This window comes from Camelus ferus, chromosome 3 (assembly GCF_009834535.1).
Source record: "Camelus ferus isolate YT-003-E chromosome 3, BCGSAC_Cfer_1.0, whole genome shotgun sequence".
In the NCBI taxonomy this organism is placed as follows: domain Eukaryota; kingdom Metazoa; phylum Chordata; class Mammalia; order Artiodactyla; family Camelidae; genus Camelus; species Camelus ferus.
This window is the reverse complement of record NC_045698.1, coordinates 85,763,918-85,783,896: the sequence shown is the minus strand read 5'-3', so window position 1 is coordinate 85,783,896 and position 19,979 is coordinate 85,763,918. Positions and strand designations below refer to the sequence as shown.

The following is a 19,979-nucleotide window of genomic DNA, read 5'->3' as shown; positions in this document are numbered from 1 at the left end:
TATAGTTCCCTGTACTATACAGAAGAAATTTGTTTTTTTAATCTATTATATATAGTGGCTAACATTTGCAAATCTCAAAACTTCCAAATTTATGCCTTCCCACCCTCTTTCCCCCGGTAACTGTAAGATTGTCTACTATGTCTGTGAGTCTGTTTCTGTTATATAGATGAGTTCATTAATGTCCTCGATTCAGGACATTTTTTTTTCAGATTATATTCCATGATAGTTTATTATAAAATAATTGAGTTTATAATTCCATGTGCTACATAGTAAATCCTTATTGCTTGTCTGTTTTATGTATAATAGTTTGTATCTGTTAATTCCATACTCCTACTTTGTCCATTTCTCCCTCTCCCCTTTGGTAACTATAAGTTTGTTTTGTATGTCTGTGTGCCTATTACTGTTTTGTATATAGATTCATTTGTACTATTTTTAAATTCCACATATAAGTGATGTCATATAGTTGCCTTTCTCTGTTTCACTTAAAATTTACTAGGCATAATATTTACTAAGCATAATATTCTCTAGGTCCATCCATGTTGCTGCAAATGGCAATGTTTCATTCTTTTTTATGGTTGAGTAATATTTCATCATATGTATACCACTTCTTATTAAGCCAGTAATCTGTTGATGGATATTTTTAGGTTGTTTCTGTATCTTGGCTATTGTAAATAGTGCTGCTATGAACATTGGGGTATATGTATCTTTTCCAATCAGAATTTTTGTTTTTTCCAGATGTATACTCAAGAGTCAGATTGCTGGATTGTATGGTACCTCTATTTTTAGTATTTTGGAGAAGCTGGATACCCTTTTCCACAGTGACTTACTTTCCCACTAACAGTGTACAAGGGTTTCCTTTTCTTCACATCCTCTCCAGAATTTATTGTTTGTAATAATAAGTGATAGCCAGTCTGACCAGTGTGAGATAATAGCTCATTATGGTTTTGATCCACATTTCTCTCTCTAATAATTAGTAATACTGAGCAAGTTTTCATGTGCCTTTTGGCCATCTGTATATGTTCTTTGGGGAAATGTCTGTTTAGATCTTTTGTCCATTTTTTGATTGGGTTATTTGTTTTTTCACTATTGAGTTCTGTGAGTTTTTTGTATATTTTGGATATTAATCACTCATTAGTTGCATCTCTTGCAGATATTTTCTTCCATTCTGTAGATTGTTTCCTTTGCTTTGCAAAACCTTTTAAGTTCGATTAGGTCACACTAACATTGAAAAAATATTTATTTTTGCTTTTATCTCTTTTCCCTTGTGAGATGATATGATCTAAGAAAATATTGCTGCTATTTATGTCAGAAAATGTTTTGCCTATGTTCTCTTCTAGGTGTTTTATGGTGTCACGTCTTATATTTAGTTTTTTTTTTTTTTAACCATTTTTAGTTTATTTTGTATATGGTGTGTTGGAGTGTTCAAATTTCATTGATTTACTTGTAGCTGTCTAGGTTTCCCAGCACTACTTGCTGAAGAGACTGTCTTTTCTCCATTGTATATCCCTCCCTTCTTTGATGTAGATGAGTTGGCTGTAGGTGTGTGAGTTTCTTTCTGGGCTCTCTGTTCATTTCCATTGATCCATATGTCTGCTTTTGTGCCAGTACCACACTGTTTTGATTACTGTAACTTTGTAGTATTTGTCTGAAGTCTGGAAGGGTTATGCCTCTAGCTTTGCCCTCTTTCCTCAGGATTGTTTTGGCAATTCTGTTTTTTTTTTTTTGTGATTCCATATAAATTTTAGGATTATTTGTTCTAGTTCTGAGAAAAAAGTCATGCATATTTTGAGAGGGATAGCGTTAAATCTATAGATTGCTTTCAGTAGTATGGCCATTTTAACAATATTAATTCTTCCCATCCAAGTGCATGGGGGTATCTTTCCATTTATCTGAGTTATTTCAATTTCTTTTATCAGTGTTTTCTAGTTTTTAGCATATATGTCTTCCATTTACTTTGTTAAGTTTATTTGTAAGTATTTTATTTTTTTGATATGATTTTAAATGGAATTTTTCTTTTACTTTCTCTCTTGGATATTTCATTATTAGTGTAAAGAAATGCAACAGATTTGTTTATTAATCCTATAGCCTGCTATTTTGCTGAATTCATTAATTAGTTCTAATGGCTTTTGTGTGGAGACTTTAGGGTTCTCTATAGAGTATCATATCATCTGCAGTTAGTGACATTTTTACATCTTCCCTTTCAACTCGAATACCTTTTATTTGTTTCTCTTGTACATTGCTGTGGCTAGGACTTTCAATAATATGTTGAATAGAAGTGATAAGAGTGGGCATCCTTGTCTTGTTCCTGAACTTAGCAAGAAGGCTTGCAGCTTTTCACCTTTGAGTATTGTGTTGACTGTGGATTTGTTGTAAACAGCCCTTATTATGTTGAGATATGTTCCCTCTATACCCACTTTGATCCTTAAATGGATATTGAATTTTGTCAGATGCTCTTTATGTGCCTATTGGGAAGATCATGTAGGTTTTGTCTTTCCTTTTTTTTAGTGTGGTGTATCACATTAATTGATTTGTGTATGTTGAACCATCTTTGTGACCATGGATTGAATCCAAATTGATCGTGATGTATGATCCTTTTTCTGTATTATTGGGTTCAGTTTGCTATTATTTTGTTGAGGATTTTTGCATCTATATTCATCAAAGATATTGGCCTGTAATTTCCTTTTTTTGTAGTGTCTTTGGTTTTCATATCAGGGTGATGGTGGCCTCATAGAATGAATTTGGGACTGTCCCCTCCTCTACAATTTTTTGGAATAGTTTGAGAAGGATAGAATTAGAATTTGGTAAAACTCCATTTTGAGGTCATCTAGTTGTGGACTTTTGTTTGCAGAGATGTTTTTGTTTTTGTTTTTGTTTTTTGGGTTTTTTGTTATTAATTACAAATTCCATTTCACTTGTAGTGATTGGTCTGTTCAAATTATGTTTCTTCGTGACTCAGTTTTGGCAAGCTGTAGGTTTCTAGAAACATGCCCATTTTTTCTAGGTTGTCTAGCTTGTTGGCACATTGTTCATGTTTATGGTGTTCTTTTATGAATTTTTTTTTTGTATTTCTGTGGTATTGGTTGTTATTTCTCCTCTTTTGCTTCTTGTTTTGTTTATTTGGGTCCTCCCTCTTTTCTTTTATCTTTAAAAAAAAACAGCTCTTGGTTTTACTGATCTTTTCTATTATCTTTTGATCTCTGTTTTATTTATTTCATCTCTGATCTTTATTACTTCCTTCTTTCTTATGACTTTGGGTTTTATTTGTTCTTCTTTTTTAAATTTTCTATGGTGGTAGGTTTGGTTTTTTATTTGAAATTTTTCTTATTTCTTGAAGAAGTCCTGAATGCAAGAAAATTCCCTCTTCGAGCTACTTTTGCTGCATCTCATAGGTTTTTGTAAGGTTGTGTTTTCATTTTCATTTGTTTTGAGGCTTTTTCTAATTTCTTCTTTGATACCATTGACCCATTGGTTTTTTTAGTAGCATATTGTTTGGTCTTCATGTGTTTATTCTTTTCTCATTTTTCTTTCGGTAGCTTATTTCTAGTTTCATATCATGTGGTCAGAAAAGATACTTGAAATAATTTCTATCCTCTTAAATTTGAGGCTTTTTTTGTGTGTGACTGAATATGTGGTCTAGTCTAGAGAATGTTCTATGCATGCTTGAAAAAAAAAGAGGTATTCTGTTTTGTTTTGTTTTGTTTTTTGATGAAGTGTCCTGTAGATATCAAATAAGTCCACCTGGTCTTTTGTGTATTTAGGACCTCTGTTGCCTTACTGATTTTCTGTCTGGATGATCTGTCCATTGATGTAATTGGGGTGTTAAAGTCTCCTACTATTTTTGTATTATTGCCAGTTTTTCTCTTTATGTCTGTTAGTCTTTGTTTTATGTATTTAGGTGCTCCTATATTGAATGTACGTATGTTAACAAGTATAATATACTATTTTTTCACTGATCCCTTTATCGTTAAATAATGCCCTTCTTTGTCTTTCTTTATGATCTTTGTTTTAAAGTCTGTTTTGTCTGACCTGAGTGTTGCCACCCCTGCTATCTTGTCATTTCTATATTCATGATACATCTTTTTTCTGTCCCCTAAGTTTCAGTCTGTGTGTATGTCTTTCACCCTGAAGTGAATTTCTTGTAGGCAGCATATTGAAAGTTCTTGTTTTTTTTTTTTTTAATTCGTTCAGCCACTCTGTGTCTTTTGGTCAGAGCATTTAGTCCATTGACATTTAAAGTAATTATTGATAGGTATGTACTTCCTGCCATTTTAATTCTTGTTTTCTAATGCTTTGGTAGTTCTTCTTTGTTCATTGCTTCTTTTTGTTTTTCCCTTTGTGATTTTCTTTTGTATTATGCTTGAGCTCCTTTCTTTTTTGTTTTTGTGACCCTACTGTATTTTTTTGTTTTGTGGTTACCATAGAGTTCAAGTATGTTGACCCATAACTGTATTTTAATTGTTATATGTCTTGTTGTGGGTCTCTTTGGGTCCATCTTGTTTGGGATCTTCTGTGCTTCCTGTACCTGGATATCTGTTTCCTTCTTTAGGTTTAGAAGGTTTCAGCCATAATTTCTTCAAATACATTTTTGGTCCCCTTCTCTCTTCTATTTCTGGAACCCTTATGTGTAGATAGGCGTGTTTTATATTATCCCATAGATCTTCTGTGTTGCTTTCATTTTTTTTTTTTTCATTTATCTTTATGTCTGCTGTTCTGATTGGGCGATTTCCATTATTCTGTCTTCCAAATAACTTATTCGTTCTTCTGGGTCATTTAGTCATCTATTCATTGTTTCTAGATTGCTTTTTATCTCAGCAGTTGAATTGTCTATTTTTGATTGGTTCATCTTTATAATTTCTAGTTCCTTGTTACAGTGATCTGTGTTTTCTATCAATAATCTTTCTTAATTCAGTATTTTTTAAATACATTTTTATTGAAGTATAGTCAGTTTACAATGTTGTGTCAGTTCCTGGTGTATAGCACAATACTTCAGTCATACAAGAACATACATCTATTTGTTTGCATATTCTTTTTAACCACTATTATCTTTTTAACCACAATATCTAGTTACAACTAGACATTGAATATGCTTCTCTGTGCTATACAGTAGGATCTTGTTGTTAATCTATTTTATATATAGTAGTTAGTATCTGCAAATCTCAAACTCTCAATTTATCCCTTCCTACCCCCCTTTTCCTCTGGTAACCATAAGTTTGTTTTTTTATGTCTGTGAATCTGTTTCCGTTTCATAAATAAGTTTGTCTTTTTTTAAAAGATTCCCCATATAAGTGATATCGTATGGTGTTTTTCTTTCTCTTTCTGGCTTACTTCACTTAGAATGACGTTCTCCAGGTCCATCCATGTTGCTGCAAATGGCATTATTTGATTCTTTTTTATCACCGAGTAGTATTCCATTGTATAAATATACCACAACTTCTTTATGCAGTTATCTGTTGATGAACATTTAGGTTGTTTCCATGTCTTGGCTATTGTAAATAGTGCTGCTGTGAATACGGGGGTGCATGTATCTTTTTGAATTAATGTTCCCTCTGGATGTATGCCCAAGAGTGGTATTGCTGGATCATATGGTAGGTCTATTTTTAGTCTTTTGAGGAATCTCCATACTGTTTTCCATAATGGCTGCACCAAACTACATTCCCACCAATAGTGTAGGAGGGTTCCCTTTTCTCCACAGCCTCTCCAACATTTATGTTTGTGGCCTTTTGAATGATGGCCGTTCTGACTGGTATGAGGTGATACCTTATTGTGGTTTTGATTTGCATTTCTCTGATAATTAGCGATATTGAGCATTTTTTCATGCTGCCACTGCGCCATCCAAAGCACACCCTAGATGCCCTTGTCTGTCTCTGTAGCTAGAGTGAGTCTATGTCCATATACTGTGCCAGCCTGTGGTGTGGACTGAGCAGGGTCAGGGTGTTCTTCCCTGCAGATTGGGCAGTGCAGCTAGGCAGCAGCCGTCAGTGCAACGCCTTCCTCTGATAGCTGGCATGCCAGCATGTGTGTACTTCTCGTGAATAGAGTCCAGGCTTTTCTAGTCCTTCTGTCTGTCTGAGTGGATTTCCCAGTAGGCAGAGGGCCTTGCTCCTCTGCACAGGACCCCAGGGCTAGGATGTCCAGATTGTGGCACAACCTACTCACTTCCCAGAGGATGTACCTCTGCAGACCCCTTCCTTTCAGATTCTTTGCAGGGGCAGAGGTCCTGACATGGTGCCTTTTTTCCCCATCTACCTGGTTACATGGGGATCTTTCTTGCAGCTTTGGTCATATAGGAGTTCTTCTGCCAGTTTCTAGTTAGTTTTCTTTAAGAATTTTTTATTTTAGAAATATGAAGAAATGTGACATTTTATGTACCTAAAATGGCATAGGAAAATTTCTACCTGTTTTAGGCTTCTAAAGTGGGTGATCTGCCTGATCATCTAAAATTATCTGGTATTTTATTCACTCATGCCCCCAGGCCAGGCCTTTCCATTACTGGACAAATCTGGATACTATTTTCAAATAGGTTTTTTCTAATTAACTTCATTTAAAAAAATTAATCCATGAATATTAAGATAGTCAAAAGGAAAATACTGATTTTTCTTTCCTTTTTCCTGTTTTCTTTTCTCTTTCAATTTATGAACTAAATTTTAGGTCGAATATTAGAGAGGCAAACCAATTCTCTGCACAAGTTAAGTAGCCAAACAGTTACTATGCCATTAGTAACAACTTCCATCCAGGGCGTCTCTCTGCCTGACAAAGTGTTTAAAGAGGAAACACTTAGGGAAATCTTTAAGAACAAAATGCATTTCAACTGAGTCAACATGGTGTGCAGCACATCAAAACATGGAGATTAAAGCATACATCAACTTTTCTCTATCACAAAACTGTCCTACTTGTCATTTTAAGAAAGTAGCCTATCAAGCATATGCTTTGATCATTTATAATGGATTCTTTCTGACTGGTTGTCATCGTGAAAATTAACATGCCTAGTTGAGAAAGCATAACAGCAACGTTGGTAAAGAAAGATTAATCATTTGTTCCAAATAATAAAGGCATTGTCACTGGGCTAAATCAATCTAATATCATTAGGAACTTCTATTTTCTTTAGAAACCACATGCCACATCTCACATGCAAATTAAGATTAATGGTGTTTAGTATCTATGATGTGCCTTCATCCATAGATCTGGACATTGACTACAGTACATCAGTGTAGTACATTTTGAAATGATATGGCATAATTAGTGAAAGTTCCATTCATGAAGAGCTAAGTTATTCACATATTTAAGTTTTACTGTTGAAACATGATTACATCTTTTATCTTCTAGTAAGTTAAAGATATGAAGGAAACAAGATCAACAAATACTGCTGGGCATTTGTTAAGTATAGTTCTTCATTGACAGTAAACCTTAAACAGGGTTTCAGTTCAAAGAAGAATTGACTTTCTCCAATCTGGTTAAAGCATAGAGGTCTAAATTTGTAAAATGACCTTATGAAGGAAGAAAATAGTCAAAAACAGAACCCGAAATATTTACTTGTTACAATTTAAAAAGTGGAACGCTTGTTAACTAGTTAAGATAATCATGTACATCAAGGATGCTTGACTTTCTTTATTCCCATTGTTTATTCAAGAAACAGTATAATCATGTATTATGCTTATTTAGAAAAACTATGGGACACAATTGTCTTGCATATTACTTATCACAACTTAAAATTTTTTTTAAAGTTTTTTTGTTGAACTACAGTCAATTACAATGTGTCAATTTCTGGTGTACAACACAGTGTCTCAGTCATGCATATACATATATTCAGATAACTTTTTATTTCACATTTTAGTCTGGCCCAAATGATTACTATCACGGTCCTAACTTAGCACATGTGATTCATGGATGATATAAACAAACTGAAATTCTTCATGTACGAATGTGAACATAAAGCATGAAAGTGGTCATTACAGAGAAATAAGGGAGCTTTCTGTTTAAACAAGGACACAGAGGGCAAGATCAAATCACTGTGGAACATAACCACTTCCACTACTTAATGGTCCAATCTTTTGAATTTCCTTAAATTTTGAATTTAAGGCAGCAGTAGTTTTAATTGCATCTCCCTAAGGATGCATGACATTGAATATTTTTTTCACGTGTTTTTTTGCCATCTGTGTATCCATTCATATCTGTTGTTTGTTTCTCTCTTCATTAACAAATAAATAACTCATTCCCTCCCCCAAAATAATCTTGCCATTGACTAGCTAGAACGTTTTATATTTTATGTTCTCACCACATGCTTGACTCTGTGTCTTCTCCATAATCAGTAATGGTGTTTCTTTGAATTTATTTATATTGAATGTTAAACAAAATGCAGCAAATATAACACCTATAAATTGTTTCCTGAAATTGGGAAGGTCAAAAAAGAATTTTTCTTTACATATAGTAGCATTTTCCAAACTGTGTTACTAATTCTACAGATAAGTGTTCTGTGTTAAAAAAAAAAAAAAAAAGAGAGTGCCATGGTCATAAATATTTGAGAAACACTATAAAATGCAGTTACCCAAACGGGTTTGAACTGTGGGAGTCCACTTACTTGTGGATCTTTTCAATAAATATATTAAAAAATTTTTTTTGAGATTTATGACATTTTGAAAAAACTTGCAGAACATAGAAATATCAAAAAAAATTAAGAAAAAGTTAGATATGTCATGAATGTATGAAATAGGTGTAGATACTAGTTTATCCTTACATAGGCATAAGGTGAGTGATATTTCATATAAAACTTAATTTCCTACTGTTTTACAGTGTCGCTGTCAAAAGAATTACATCACCCTACAGTATGCATCTCAAGAAACCATGTGTCAGCCTATCAGGTAAGTGGTTTTTTAAAAAATGTAACAATGTTTTCAAGAGTGTATTATGAACATGACTAGTAGTTCTGTATGCCGTAAGAGTTCTGTAACGATTCATTCATTAGCGTATAGGCTAGGCTGCCGTGAAGCCATCATATCAACTACCCTTGGCTACCATAAAGCAAACTCTGCTTCTTCATTATCAAGGTATAAATCATACCTGTAAGTAAATAGGAGTTTCTTTTTCACATTATCTTTTTATTTTTGATGTCGAATGTTAGTAATACATATACCTACAGTATTTTGTGTCACGTAAGACAATGTTTATGTAGGTATTGACACAATACATTTTGTAAACTGAAGATGTAAAATTACAGTATTGATAAACACAGTACAGTCCTGTAAATGTATTTTCTCTTCCTTATGATTTTCTGAAGAACATTTTCTTTTCTCTAGCTTACTCTTTTGTTAGAATACAGCATATAATTCATATAAAATACAAAATATGTGTTAATTGACCATTTATGCTATCTGTAGGGTCAACAGAAGGCTATTAGTAGTTAAGTTTTGGGGGAGTCAAAAAAGTTATACGTGGTTTTTCACGTATGTAGGGGGTTGGCACCTTTAACCCCTGTGTTGTTCCAGGGTCAACTTTATATCCAATTCCATGGAAATCACATTATAATACAAAAAAAAAGACCCAGGACCCAAATAGAGATTAAATTTAACAAATAACATTAAATAAATTGGCTGGGATTAACTCTTCTCTTTTTCTTTCTTTCTTTGTGTTTTTTTTTTTTTGTATCTGATAGTGGGAGGCAGGGGTAGAGGAGAATGGTCCCCTCAACACTGCCTTAAATCTTTTGGAGATCTTAACAAAGTCTTATTACCACATACTCTATTTGATCTCTACCACAGGCAGTATTTCACTTTGAGAATCTTTTCAGAATGGAGGGAGTAGAAATTAGAGATAGTTTAATTTTCCAACTCAGAAATTCCTAGTCATTTTATAGTCCTTTAAATTTTTCTTGAAATTTTGAGACGTCTTTCTTTAACTGGTCTCTGCGACATTTTTTCAATTAAAAGAAGCCAATTGACATTTTCAGCATTCTACCTGAAAATCATCTTACCAAGGTTCCTGAGTATATAAAGTGGATTTTCTTTCTTCTACATCTCCTCAGGCTACTATTTTCCAGCTGTTTCACTGCTGTGTAACATGGGGTACCATTTTTTCCAATTTTCAATAAAAATCTTCTCAACATTTTCCCCAGGCTTTGCTGGCAGCTTTCTTGCCATTTTGTATATCCTTCACTAACAATTTCTTTTCTTTTATTTCTGCCTCTGCTCACAGAGAGAGTTACCATTGGGTCTCTCAAATACTCTGGTATTCTGAACAAAATTCCAGCTTTCTACCTTGCCTGGCCACCCAGTGGCTGATACAGTTGCCTGTGCTTCCTTACTTTCTGACACATCCTTATAGTGAAGTCCGTCTTTTTTTTTTTTTTTTTTAATCGATCATATAATTTATTGCCTCAAGTAGAACATCTTTGAGAGTGAAATTAGACACTATTAGTAATTATTCTCAGATAACAGGCAAAGAGTTAGGCTCTCCTGGGCAGAGCAAGATGTATCTTCGCCACACTTTTACTTAACCTGAGTATCTCTCTCCTATGCAAACATCATAAATAGCTGGAAAGAACATTATCAATACACTGATACACCTTTCTCCTTGAGGAAACGAAGATTCCTGATACCCATATGCACATACTTCAGAGATAGCTAAATTTTAAAAAATAATTCTAGCTCTGATTCTTTAATATCTGGTTGCAGAACTGGTTAGGGTTTCCCAAACATTTCAAGAACTCTTGTATAATCTTGGGCCCCAACACTTTTTCAGTACTTTTGCTTTTAAGTATTTAGGCAAATCAAATTTTCACTTTTTTATGTATTATGTTTAATTATAAAGAAATTCAGAGATGATAATAAAATATTTATGAACAAATTAAGCACAGTGGATATTAGTAATAAGATAATGAATCATTTAATATATTAATAAATATACTCAAAATTAATTTTACCCTTTGGCCAACCTGGCTCACTTCCTACTGGAAATCTGAAAATACGAGAGTAGAAATTATACCAGGCTGAAACAAGGGAATAATTCAATCCAAACTTTTTTCTATTTTTTTTCCTCTAAACCAAGAGCCCTTGGTTTTGTTTTGTTAGACAAGAAAAGACAAAGAACCAAGCTCCACAGCAGCCAAGACTTGTGTAGCACAGAATGCAGTGTGTATCGAAACATACAAACCTTGGTCAGACTGGGAAGGTGGCTGAACACAGAGCTGGGTCACCTTATCTGGTCCAGTATTGTACACAGGGTGAGCATTCAGATGGCCTTGTGGAATATGGAAATTTCCTCTATTTAAGGCAGAAGCAGCCAGCCCAGAGTGAATTCTATTTTCGAGGTGCCTCAGTGTACATTCTAGGTGCTGAGAAGCAAGTCCATTTTTCAGAAACACTAGAAACTAAGATGGTTATTATGGACTTAACAACTTAGTGGAAATTGACCTAAAACTGCTAACTACGTGAGTTACAGGGAGTGAGTCCACATTTCAGTGTTCTATCCTATGCCATTTGATTATAGTATAGTTTTCATGTTTGACTGTGGTGCTAGGAAATATGTTGTCTGAGTTACATAATATCGGCATTTCCTGGTTTGGGTAAATAAATGTACCAGTTGTTCTGCTGGCTACAGGAAGCAATGGTATTTAATGAAGAAAAAAATCTTTTAAGAAGCTAATTCCTATACTAGGAAGTGACCTGGACACTGGGGGAAAAAAATGAGTACAAAAGAATTTAACTTTAGGTGCAAGTTGCATTATCTGAAATCTAGAGTTCATCTTTCAGCTTGGTTGAGAATTAAGTACTTGGTAGTCAAACGTTGTCTGTAAAAGCTTAATTTACATCAGGAACACTTTGAATTTCATCACTTGGTATTTCTCTAAGGTTCTTAGTTACATAAAATGTGTGGTCAACCTGCAGCCAGTAGGAAATGGCATTAGAAGAATACTGACATGAATATATAAATCACTTAACAGCTTGTGAAACATTTACTCCAGTTAGCGAATTGCATATAAAATCTTAAGTCTGAGTTAAATCTAGAGCTGTGGAAAATTTCAGAGAGGTGAAACGAAGGCAACTGTTTTTAAGGCAGTTTTCTCCTCTAAAAATGATGATATTAGACTAAATGATCTCAATGTTGTTCTGTGTGTCTAAATTTCTAAATTATTGATTGGTAGGTTAGCACACTTTCTGAAAATACAGAATTAAAATCAAGCCGCTTCATATATTCTTTATTTTTGCAAAGTGTAAATTGGTGCTTTGTTTATGCCCCCTCCCTGGAAATATACTATAAAAGCAGTGTGTGCGTGCAAATATGCTTGGGTGTTAAGTATTTGTCATGTTATTTTTTTCCTCTATAACTTTTTTTCTCCAGTTAACGGTGCAGAGTTGATGTGGGAGAGACTCTGGCTCTGGGGCATGTCTGTTGTGTAATTTGGCTGAAGTGGACGTTACAGACAGACAGGTGGGTGTGTGCTCACGTGACTGCCTCCGGGAGGGCCACTTGGGAGCCCTGTCACTGGAGGCATTTCATTTTCTGGGTTTATTCAGGAGGCAGTCTTGGCTTATGTGGATTCCCTGCTAAGGTGGAACTGTGTCCCTTGAGTTTACTCTGTGCAAGTTACAGTGCTTTGGGCTCTGATCTTTACTGTCAGTGGGATTGCAGGGGCAGTCTTCAAGGCCTCTGAAGTCCTAAAAGGATTGGATAGGGGTTTTAACTTAAACTCAGATGTTAACATACAAATCAGAGGGCTTTTTGTTACACGATGAACATAAAGATGATTCTTTTCCACACAGATTATTGTATATAAATCATGGAAACTACTGTCTTTAAACTCTGAATCAAAGGGAAATCAGAGCAGGCTTCTTAGTAATTACTAACATACCCTGAATTCAGGTGCCTATATACCCTACACACTTATATGCATCCTTATGCTTGGAATAATCTCCACAGCTATGAGAGATTCTGAGAACCAACCTATCTAACATCGCACAACAGTGAGGTGTATAGCTGCGATTTAACTCCAGGTCTCACTGACTAAAAAGATCAGATTTTTCCATTACAACACCCTTCGTCTCAGGACATCATGAAAAGGAAATTGTGAAGTCATCTAAAAAATTGTTTAACTCAAATCCTCCCTTCACTTTGATGTAATGGAAAAATGAAAGCTTTGCCCAGAGTCTAAGAGAGCGAAATCTAGACCCAGAAATCTAACCTTCAGTTTAGTAACCTTTTATTGAGCCTGAGATGAGTGCAAAATTTTAGAATAAATTGAATTTTTCTTCACGATAATAATTTCATAAGCTGTTGTATCCTCCACAGTTGCCTTAACACTTAGCAGGTCTGTTCCAAAAATAATAGGAAACAGAACAAAATACAACTAAAATTGTTATCATTCTCTGTGCCCTATTAAAACCCACCCTGCATTATGCATGCACCATGGATGATTTTTCCCTTGGCAAAGTGTGGAGAACATTTAAATTGTGGTATGTCAGACCTCAAGAGGGTCTCAGAGAAGCCTGATACAAAACCTCCTTCTGGAGACGAAGAAGAGAGGCCCAGGGAAGTTAATCCCATGACTCAAGTCACGTGGTGAGTGATGGTTTAGTTTGCCTTTTGATCTTCCCAGTCACTCTAGTGCCCTTATCATCACATCACCTTCCTTACCTTTAACTACGTTTACTTGTCTTAATCTCTGCACAGCTAACTGTGCGCACGCGTGCACACACACACACTCAGTCTAAGGAGAAGAAAGTGATACAGAATGAAGAAAGATAGACCATAGGGAAATACAGACATGCAGACCTGATTAATGTGCTGGCTATAAATCTCAGTGCAGTATGATTTCTTATTGCCCTTAGTGGAGAATTTACCCGGAAAAAGCCTAGAATTAGAGATGTTCATTGAACTTGCTTCTAGCTTTTTGACTTCTCTTTTTCAGCATCCAAGGAACAGCTACCAGTATTACTTACTGAATCTCATGCTTTCATTTTATATTTCCACCAGCTGTGGTTTAGGCATTTTCCTCTCACAATCCTTTAAGATTCTCTAGTGTTATCAAGCAACCTAAAAACATTTATTTGAAGGATACGTAAACCTAAACCTTCCACTAAGCCCTCACGGTTATATTACTCTTTATTTTTCAAATATTGTCTATCCTTCCATCTGCAGACGTCACCTACACAGAATCTCATAATGTCCTGTCTTTGGGAAGACGTGTCATCTTTTTTATTGGTACAATCTCAGCTTCTTTATCTAAGTGGAAAGGAATCATAATTTCTGTCTTACCTAGAGGAGAAGGTTTTCATAAACCTTATTAGTAAATGATATTTTATTTTATTTTTTAATCTTTTCTTATTGAACAGTCATTGATTTAGTGTTTCAGGTGTACAGCAAAGAGATTCAGTTATACATATTTTATTTATATATATATTATATATATATATAGCTATTCTTTTTCAGGATCTTTTCCATTATAGATTATTACAAGATATTGAATATAATTCCCTGTGCTATACAGTAGGTCCTTGTTGTTTATCAACTTTATAGTAGTGTATATCTGTTAATTCCAAACTCCTAGTTTATCCCTCCATTTAATCATTAATTGATACTTAATTATTGCCATAAATGAGCTACATACTCCATTCGTTTATGATCAAGTCTTCTCTGCATCAACAGCATTTATTTTCTCCTTATGTGTGGACATTGTAAAAAGGAAAAATAACTCCCTAAATTTGGGGCTTAACGTAGTCTTTTATTTAAAAACATCCACGCCTCTGAACATAGGTACTCAGCCTTCTCAGCTTGAATCACAGTCTCATCCCCAAAGCCTTCTAAACCCTTGTCTGACCTGGATACTGCAAACTCTGGCATTTGCCTCTAGATTTCCCTTTCTCCCGCCTGTCATTGTCTCCAGACTCTTATTATCTGCAGTATGAAATGCTGTGTGCTGATAGATATTGGCAGAACCTGGTTAAAATTCATTTCACATAGCTTGCTCTTGCTTCAAAGGAACAAAGGTTTTTTTTTTTTTTAATCCTAAGAACAGAAAACCAAGTTATCTTTGTGGTGTTAAGCGTGAAACTGGTGGTTCTTTGTTTGAAAAACAACATCTGATGTTTCCTCTCTTTTCAAATCAGACAACTGGGCACTTCTGTATTACGCATCCCCAGTCCCCCTGCTTTGGGATTTTGTCATGTCAGGAGCTGCTGACAGCTGACAAACTGCTGTGCGTAGAGCAATGCTTACCCTCCCAAATTCCTGAGCCTACAAGGGAAAGAAAAGGCCTCTGTCTCAAACAGGGAGAGGATATGTGCCTAGATGCTTTGCTCCTTTCGTGCAGCAGAAGTCTGTTTCTGGGTCAGGTGGTTCTCTCCATCCCCAAGCAGAGCATCATCTGCCACTCACTCCAGACCCTTCCCAAGCCTCTGCTCATCTGCAGCCTCATATACGCTTCAAATCACTAACCACCTACACTGCCAAAGTCCCAACAAATTACTAGTCAATGCTGTACCCCAGGAGTTCAGCCTATAAATAATAATTGAAAAGGTGGTATTTTATTAAAACATAAAACCCACAACAAATGTAACAGTCAAAGCATTTAAGCAATCAGTCTTTCGCACTGATTGATTGACACACGTGGGTTTAGAGTAAGCAACCAGAATGAAGAACATACAGTCAATCATCGTTTAGGGTAGGATACTCAGCACAGTTGCTTTCTGCATTTTCTGTGCGCTGCATTAATGTGGGTCAGTGGCTATAACACCTCTAAAGTCTAGCACATAAAAAGTGTTGGCTTGCTTATCACCATCTGTCACTTAAAAAGATCTTACGTGAACTCTGCTGCTCTCAATCTTATAGATGACTTCATTTTTATAGTTAGATTCTGGACAGACCATGGAGGGAAACATTCCTGTAACATTTTGGGTTGAGTCATTATTTTTCCTTCCTACAAGAAGAAGATTCCATTCTGCCTAGGTATACTGGCACGTTGAACACCTTTCAATAGAGCCAGGACTGGGCATTCTTAAAGACAGCACAGTTCAGTGTTGATCACTCTCTTTATATTTGATTCTATGCAGTGCTGCCTGTGAAATCCTCGAAGCCAAATAAACAAACAAAATAAATAACAAGATGCACTTAACATGCTTACAGAATTATAGGGTTTTGAGAGATGGCATAGTATCCCGCTAGAAGCTATAAAAATACCCCAGCTGTTTCATGGTGTGCAGGAAATATATTGGTTTTACGTTTTATAATTTCAAACTCTGTTGTCAACAGGCAACTTATGTTACTTTATATTCCACTCATCACAACCCACCATAATTCCTTGTGGCAGAGCAAAGTAAAATATATTCCTCTGTGCTGACACTACTTATTGTTTTTTGTCTCCTATAAATGATTTGTGGCCCTGCTTTGAATTTTGGTAAGAAAGTGCATTTCCAGAAGCCTTTATGAGAAACAGCACATTCTGCAGCCCAGGAGATTCAGTCTCTTAGGAAACAGGAAAAGGCTATTTGGCTCTTTCTCACAAGCCATTTATGTTTTCTCCCATTTTTTTTTTTTCCGCCAGTGTCCTTCAAGCCTCTCTTTTCAGAGAAATTCATCAAGCAGCTGTTGAATCTATTAATCCCTTGCTTTAGTGCCCATCAGCCTGCATCTTCCTCAGGTAATCATTGTAAATCCTCTATAGCATCCTCTTAAGGTCCAGGTCAGGCTATCTCTTCCATTTCCATTTTATTGTTGATTCAAAGACTATCAAGTGATAATTGTTAAGAGCAGGAGAGGAGTTGACACCATTGTCTGGGAACCTTAAAAAGATTAGGCGCTCTGCCCAAGGTTTTATACTTCATTGGTTTTGAACATCTTACCCAAACATTGGCTATTCAAGTCATTAAAGTGGCCAGATTTTTTGAAGAGATTTGCACATCCCACACGGAAATATTATATCTTCATGGAACTTTCCTTCAGAGTGCTCAAGTCATAACCTGTTTTGACAGGGCTGTCTTCCCAGGTCCTCCAGGTTTGTGTTGAAGGAGGGAGTTGAGGACTGAGCTGTGAGTTGTGGCTCCTGCAGAGGGAGGTGGAACCTCTGTTTCCGGGGGCTGCTTTTTTTTTTTTTTTTTTTTAGTTATAGTCATTTTACAATGTGTCAATTTCTGGTGTACAGCACAATTCTTCAGTCATACATGAACATACATATATTCATTTCCATATTCTTTTTCACCATGAAGCTCCAGGGGCTGCTCTTATAGTCTCCAGGGATCTGACTGTGAAAAGGACACCCTGCTTTCCCAAAACTGTTCAGTCAAGTCAGGTCCGTGAAAGCCTGTTCTACTGCTGTTTACAGCACTCAGGCTTCTCTAAAGAAATAAAACCTTATGGCAAAGAGGTAACAACAAACCACCATCCACATTAGTGATAAAATTATAAATCACACTTAGTTTCGATCTGAAAAACATTATTGAGTTTCCTTAAAACGCTTTTATGATTAGAATTACATTTATGACTCTTTAAGTAATCAAGAATTCCAAATACATTCTAACCATTATACACCCTGCCTCCCAAAGTATTATTTTTTGAAATTTCTTTTGTGCTTTGGAGATCACTTGTATTTCACTTATTTCTAGAAATTTTCTGATAATTTATATCTCCCTATTTTTTTCAGATCTTTATTTTTGATAGTAAACACATAAATGAGGTTTTAAACAAAGCAGACAGTCTTCCCTCCTGAGGTTAAGGGGTGCTTATGTTTAGAAATATCAACAAAACTTGCCAATTCGCTCTTAAAGGGTATCCAGTCACCCAGGATTTATCTCCCAGTGCAGGGGAAGGTGAAGCAACAGGAATGTCAAGGAAGCGACAGAGAAGCTGTAAAATTTAACAATAATGCCCATTCCTTGAAGTTAACAACATGTTCTATAGACACTGTCTTTGTAAATCTGCCCAACAAATATTTGGGCCATGTGTATTTTCCTCATTCTAAAAATAAGGAAAATGAAGTTTATTTTTACACATCAGTAAATCATGAAATCCGGTTTCAAAACCAGGTCCCTCTGCCTGCAGAGCTTGTGTGCTGCCTCCTCCCCCGTTGTCCTGACGTTAGAAAGGACCACCGGACTCCCCAGCCTATAATCCCCTCCAGAAGGGTTGCAGGCTTGAGAGTTTGGTTTAAAATTCAGTGAAGAAATGTCATGCTATACATGGTAGGCTTAAATCTTCAGGGTAGGGAATTATGTAGTTGCCTTCTCAAGGGAACATGTTCAAATTTATTTCATTAATCTGAAGTAAGCAACTCATGTTTTCACACAGCCTCATTTCCATTCATCCAGCTGCATGGAAGCCAGTTTCCATGGTTGGCTTCTTCATTGTTCAGGAGAGATTTCATCAACTAATTGAAAAGAACACAGCTCTGTCCTCAGCAGAGCTAAAAATACATACAACAATTTCACCACCAATGCCAGACACATTATCAGTGTCCTGATCTTTGGCCTTTGATACTTTCAAGAGATGTCCCAGGGGAAATCTTTTGCTGGAATGTTAATCTGTTGCTTCTCTGACCTTCTACACATGTACCACATTATTATTACAACCCACATGCTTCTCTTTTCATGCTGTCATTTTGACAATAGAACCATCGGGCAATTCATCTTGAGACTAGATAGCTGGAACAAAGTGTGTCCCAGTAAGTGAAGTCAGATTGGCTAATGGTATTGTTTAAATGCAATAACATTTCTCTTCTGAAATCCACCCAGATTTCGAATGATATGTCATGCCTGTGGGATGCTTGGTAACAATTAGCTACTGGTGATTCATCAAAGGATCCCAGTGTGGGGATTTCTTAACATTTTTTTCTGAACATGCTTTGGAAACATAAATTAGTCCCTGAATTGGATTGGTGTGGATTTATCACTCCAGTTTCCTGTCTTTACCTTCTTTCTTCTTTCATCTGGCAGATGTTTGTTTCATCTTCAGATTTACTAAAAGTGGTGCAGGGATCTGAGAGCATTTAGCAATACTGAAAAGCTGTTTCTTTAAAGATTCTGCTCAAATGTCAAATGTCACCTCCTCAGAGTGGCCTTCCTTTGACCACCCCACATAAAACAAACCTCACTCCTATCAGTCTATATCCTCTCTATCCTGCTTTATTTTTCCTTGTAACAGCTATCATCAGTGGTCACATGATACATTTATTCATTGGTTGGCTAGTTCCTGCCTCTAGAATGCAGGTTCTGCAGAAACTTGGTTGGTTTGTTCTCTGCTGTCTCCGCTGGGGCCAGGACAGTGCCTGGCTCATAGCAGGGGCTCCAAAAGATTTAGATTTCTTGAGTGATAGAGCGTCTTCCACCCTAGACCATATGGGCAGGATGATGCTATAGTGGCATGTGAACTGCAAGTCTCACTGATAACCATGGGCATTTCTCTGTTACAACCATATAATGAAAACAGAGGTGAGAATATTACACACCAGTTACATCTTTCTAGCCCAAGCTTAGCAGCTAAAGTCTTTGAAAAAGATGCCATTGGAAATCTCTGGTCTGTTTTGTTTGATGGATTCTTTTGCTATGCCGACCATCATTTTCAAACATATAGAAAGTAAGCAAAGTTTATTTAAAAATATCAAAACTGCTCTAAAAAAATTATCCTTAATTTTTTTTCATTCTGCTTTTCAGTATATGAGTGTGGCCTTTGGATACAGATTGTCTGGATTCAGGTTGATAAGCCAGTTCTTTTTTACTTTCTGTGCAACTGGGAACAAGTTACATAACCTCCGTAAAACTCCCATTTTTTCATCTGCAAATTGGGAAACGAAATGGTGGCTAAAAATAAGAATAATGGCTTTCAGCTTTTGTGTACTATAACTCATACAAAGATCTAAGGACAGCACAGCCTAAGCACTCAGCCAATGAAGCCATGATTCAAGTTATCATTAAATATACAACTATTATTACTGACTTACAAATATATTGTATTTGTTGTAACTCTGAAAATTAAGTGAAATAGATAATACAGTGTAAGGACTG

The 19,979-nt window shown here is 35.8% G+C and overlaps 1 long non-coding RNA gene across 1 annotated transcript in view; it reads left to right on the top strand.

Moving 5' to 3' along the window:
* LOC106730501 overlaps positions 1 to 19,979 on the top strand; it is a 238,775-nt gene that overhangs the window by 126,500 nt on the left and 92,296 nt on the right. The window contains exons 3-4 of the long non-coding RNA XR_001366965.2: positions 8,788 to 8,855; positions 12,331 to 12,420. This is a non-coding gene — a long non-coding RNA (uncharacterized LOC106730501). The remainder of the gene's footprint in view (positions 1 to 8,787; positions 8,856 to 12,330; positions 12,421 to 19,979) is intronic.